Below are 5,896 nucleotides of genomic sequence, written 5' to 3' on the forward strand. Positions count from 1 at the left end.
ATCATATTATTGACCCATACTGAGCTTGAAATCCATTAAAACCCCCAAGATCTTTTTTGGACAAACTATTACATTGCCATGCTCCCCTATTTTGTACTTGTGAAGTCAATTTCCAACTCAACTTGATATTTATCTTTTATCAAATTTGATCCTAATGAATGTGGCCCTAAATTCCAGCCAATGAGATATCAACTCCATTATCCAGTGTGTTAGCCCTCTCTCCAAATTTTGTGTTATGTGTAAAGTCAATAAATATTCCTTCTATGTCTTTATTCAAGTCATTGATAAAAATACTAAGTAGTACAGGACCAGGGATAGAATCCTAGGATATATCCCTAGAGACAACCCTCCCTTACCCCCTTGAGGTTGACAGAGAAGAATTATTACTGAATCTTTGGTTCTATCCAGTTTTAAATTTACTTACTTGTATGATCTTGTAGACCAGTGATGTCAAAATCAAATAGAAACAAGGGCCACTAATCCATACATAAGGGTCTCTGTGGGCCACATACTGAGTTAATTTTAAAATAAAATATTCCTTTCATTGTATTTTCATTCATTTTGTTAAATATTTCCAAATTACATTTTAATCTAGTTCAAGCTGCACTCTGGAGTTTTGTGGGTGGTGTGTTTGACATCTCTGATATAGCCCACATATCTCTGTCCCCACCTAGAGGTAACTAGGTGGCACAGTGGACAGAACTATGGGCCTAGGGTCAGGGAGATGGGAATTTAAGTCATCTCAGACACTTACTATTTGTGTGATCCTGGGCAAGTCACTAAATCTCTGCTTTAGTTTCCTCAAGTGTAAAATAGGGATCATAACAGTACCTACTTTGAAGAGTAGTTGTGAGGCTCAAATGAGATATATTTGTAAAATGCTTAGCATAGTTCCTGGTACATATTGGTTGTTTTCCTTTGTTCTTGAAAAGAATCAAAATGACATCACTGTGTTAGAGTCAAGTTACATCCTGTCTTACCATGACTGATCAGACCAACACAGGCTCTGAACGCTCTGACACAGGGTTGGACACAAATAATCCCTCTGAGCATTTGAGGTGGATTCTCTAAATATGTGAAATTTATGCTTTTTTGAGGTACTTCAATTCTTTGTCACCTTTGATGTGGGTACATGCTGTTGAGTGGTCCATTGCCAGCCTCTCCCATGTCAAATAATCACTTCCAAAGTTCTGAAGAGAACTGGTCCATATTAGGTGCTTGATAAATACTTGTTTCCTTCATACCTAGTAAATTTCTATGTATACAAATTCTATAAATTTCTATTTCTTCCCTTCCCAAGCTTTCCAGGGGAATGAGGACCTCCCAACTCTACAGGAGAAATTGTTTACCTTTCCCACCCCACAGCCACTTAAATTGAAGAAAGGTTCTCTCTCCCCACATCCAAACCTGAGAACATGTTAATGGCTCATTGAGAGTTGAACACCAATTTGCTTTTATTCAGCCAAGCATAAGCACAGCTTCTAGGACTCTGTCAGGCCTCCCTTCCCAGGATTCTCCTGTGCAGATGCTTCTCAGTTTTTCCTTTTGCAGCAAACAGTAAATTCTCGGCAGGGTCCCCTGAAAGGCATACATCCTGGTGTTCCTCGTTTTAGGCAGACTCCTCCCCGGAGATAACAGGGTCTCTCATAAGAGAACCCCCTAGTGCTCCCTGCACAAAGAAAAAGAGACTTAGCAAGTATTTGAAATTGAAATCAGGCCTGGGGAGGGTGGAAGATCCTCTGGTCCAGCTGGAGCTTCTTAATCAGGATCATATGATGCACTACTTTTCCCAAGGAGACCCATTATCAGCAACAGACTACAGTGGCTTTAGTTGCTTGGTCATAGCAGGGAGACAGGCCTGGGAGAGTCAGAGTAGGGCTAGAGCTGGACACTGTCGCTGGTTGAAATAGTGGGGAATCAGGCAATACTGGCTCCATGGACAATGACAGAGGTTGGGAAGCAGGCAGAAATATGCAAATGGGGTAAGAACATAATTCATGAGTCTATTTTTAATAGAGTCAGTCTTGGGGTAAGCAAGCACCTGATAGGGCCAGCACAGATGGTAGGATATTAGATTTAGAGCTAGAAAAGGACTCATAGTTCATTTAATCCATTTACAGATCAGAAAGCTAAGACCCAGAGATGGAAGTGACTTGTTTAGGGATACATATATGTGTATATATGTGTCTATATATGTATACACACATACACAAATAAATACACACATATACAGACATATATAGATATACACATATATATATATTTATACATACATACACACATATGAAATGAATCAGGCCAAGCAAGGATTCAGAAACCAGAAAGACATTGTAGCAAGAAGGGATTAAGTAAGTGAACAGCCCAAAGTCCAAATGATGCAGTCTAGGCCAAGGGACCCAGGAATGGGGTAATAAAACTGGCTCACCAAGAAAGGCAGTTTTTGGTCCTACCTTTCAGGTTGACCTATTATTCCTATGCTACAGGAACCAGTCCCAATAGGTCTCTGTCCTACACATGGGGGTGGGCAGTGCAAATTTCTGTCAAAGGTGGGCGGTGTATGGGCAGAAGAGTGTCAGTATCTCGTAGGGAAATCTTAATAGCCTACATGTACTACCTAGCACTTCATCTCCCTTTGACACTTATCAATACATTTTGTAAGATTACAGAGGGTTGTAATGTAGGAGCAAGGGAAGGAGAGGCAAAATTTGATTCTCTTCTCGTATCATATAAGAGCTACTGAGGGAAGAAAACTTAACAAAGTAGAAAGAGCCCAACTTTGAGATCAGTGCACATGGATTAAAATTCTAGTTAATTGCTTATTGGTTGTAAAAATACGGACAAGTCACTCCCTCTCTTTATGCTTGAGCTTTCCCATCTATAAAAAAGGAGATTGAATCAGATTATGTCTAAAGTCCCTTCTAGTTCTAAATATATGGGTTTATTAGGATCTGAAAGCATGGGGTTACTTGTAGAGGCATAAGGGGAGATTGGGGCCACTTAGTCTGGGAAGTCATGTTATTTTTCACATGTATTAATGGCACACATCTTTATTAGAGTGAACCACCAAGTTATGGCCTATTGAAAGTGAACATAATGGGAATGCTTTGCTTATTTATGAATCTATTTAGGTTCATAGGATCATAGCTCTGAAGCAGGAAGGCACTAGACTTGGCTCAGAGGAAATCTTCTCAAACTCCATAATTTTACAGCTGTGGAATTTGATACCTTGGGCTGTTTTGAGTTCTAGAATGAGATAGGATCATAGATATTATCAGTAAACACCATGATACAGTAGAAAAGACCACTGACTCATTGGTCCTGGATTAAAATCCCATTTTGGATGCCCATTATTAGAGGAACTTCAGGTAAATCACTTAACTTACTTGAGCCTCAATTTCATCACCTGTAAAATGGTGAGAGATGGAGTGGATTAGGGGACTTCTAAAGTCCCTTCAGATGGGCATTCTACAAAGGAGAAACCCCAGGCTTACAATGGGAAAGTGACTTGTCCATAGTTGCCAAGGAATTAGGAACTAGAGTCAGAATTATAATACCATTCTTCTGCTTCTAATCCAGTGCTCCCACCACTGTGCTAAGACCATTGTTGCTTTGCCACTTATTCATTTTGGTTGTGACTTCTCCTCCCCCCAAAAGGAGCAATTTATTATCATATAAATATACATATGTATACATATATCATATATACATGTATGTATATACACACACAAATACACACATAATTACTTCAAAAACTGTTCTTCATAAAGGGATGGCTTGCCCTTGCCCACTCAGTCTGTTAGTCAAGAAAACACTGGTTGCTTGAGCCAATTTTGTCTCAGAGGCTATATGACTTCTTATATAGAATAAACACAGTAAGAACCTTGAGTTTTCCCATCAGAAGAGAGACTGATCATGTGTAGAGGAGAAAGGCACCTCTAGGAGTCAAAGGACCTACACATGCTTAAGTCTTCCTCTCTGCAGGAGGAGCCAAAGGGGAGGAGAGTTCTGTTCCCTGCTTCTTTTCTATTGGCCCCTCTAGCCTCCATTCTAGCCTACTCGATAGAAATCTCAAGCCTGCAAAAGAAGGAAGCTGTAACCAATTAAATACCCAAATCTTTGGATAAAGAAACTCAAATTATCCAACCCACTGAAAAAAGATCATACCTGTTATATAAACATAACCAGTAGTAGGTTGAGTGAACTTTTCCCACTTTTCAATCATTTGTTGGGGCTCAGGGTAGACACATCCCTAACACTCCTCCATATCAACTTTCCATATCAACTATCATCTGGGAGTGATAGGCCCACTGGGGAAAATGATGGCCCAATCAGTGCAGGACTCTTATTAGGTACTTTACCTGGCACTGTCTGGAAAAGGGTGAATAAAGCAGTGAAGAGAAGGAATAAAATTCTCATGGTGGAAGATGGGTTTAGATCCCAGGTCCTAAAAAGAAGAGAAAAGGCTGATGAGGTCAAGGTTATCGAACAGAAGAGGTCACAAGGCCAGAAGAACCTATTAACCATCCTCCCATCTCTCCCCCCCCCATTCTTTCCTTGCCCTTTCCTGAGGGAAAAGTAAAAAAAAAAACCTCAAGACAATCTATCTCATTCTTTCCAAGACCCCACTTTTCCAATTTAAAAGAATGTACATAGGTACTACTGATCTGCAAAGCTCCTCTTCCCCCTAAAACTCTTTGCTACCTCTTTCTATAACCCTCTCTAATCAAGCTTGTTGTGACTGAAAGTAGAGGTAGGAGACTTTGGAGGGCCTTCCAGAGAGAAATCAGGTCAGAGTAGCATCATTCTTATGGGCTATGGGTACATTGGGATGTTAGGGCAGGTTTTAAATTGGAATGACTGCATTATCTGTTTTCCTCTTAGTATATCCCCTATATTTTCTCTTCATATTTGGCCAAGAGGTGAGTTAAGGCATCCAACAATCCAGGATTCAGCAAGGATGTACTAATTGACTAGTAATGCTAGATTCCACACAGACCCCTCTTACCTGCTAACAGCCTAAACAAAGTGGCTGGAATGTTTGTGAATACCAACTAAGTGGTGCACTTTAGGCCTGGAGTCAGGAAGTCCTATGTTCAAATCTAGCCTCAGATACTTTTTTTTTTTTTAAAAGCAATCAGGGTTAAGTAACTTGCTCAAGGTTACACGGCCAGTTATTTCTGGGTGTGGTGCTGAGTATCTGAGCCCAGATTTGATCCCCAGGTTATCCTGACACTGGAGCTGGTCATTTCTATGACTTTGCAAACCAAAACATACTTTCCTGGCCAACATTCATCAGTGTCTCCAATACTAAAATGTAAGCTTCTTGAAGGCAGGTACTGCCTTGTTTATATATTTATAACCCCAGCACTTAGCATAGAGCTTGGCAACTAGTAAGAATTTATTTTGTAACTCTACCTCCCTCCCTTCTTCTCCCTCTCCAAATCACATTAATATTTTGAAGTTAGGGAACCTTAGTTGGTATTAGTTTGTATGAAAAAAATCTGGAGGTCCTAGTGGACTTCAAATTCAATGTAAGTCAATGTTTTGGTGTGGCAACCAAAAATCCCAAACCAAACCAAGCCAAGACTATAATACTAATAGAGTCTTGTCCTGCATTAAAAGAATTCTAGTTACCAAAAATAAGGAACTGCTACTCTTTCCCCTGACTAGACTAGATCTAGAGTATTGTGTTTTAGGCACCAGAAATTAGGAAAGACATTGAGAAGGCGGGGAGACATCTAGGAGAGGCCAACTAGGAAGGTGGAGGACTTTGAGTCCATTTTACATTAGCACTGATTGAAGGAACTGAAGGTGTTTACCCCAGAGAAGGGGCTGCATCAAAAGGTAGGAGAAGGGGATGGAGAGAGAGAGAGAGAGAGAGAGAGAGAGAGAGAGA

The sequence above is a fragment of the Petaurus breviceps genome, unplaced genomic scaffold, assembly GCF_028583685.1.
Source record: "Petaurus breviceps papuanus isolate PSGF00001 unplaced genomic scaffold, PetGlider_PUasm1.0 89893, whole genome shotgun sequence".
NCBI lineage: Eukaryota > Metazoa > Chordata > Mammalia > Diprotodontia > Petauridae > Petaurus > Petaurus breviceps.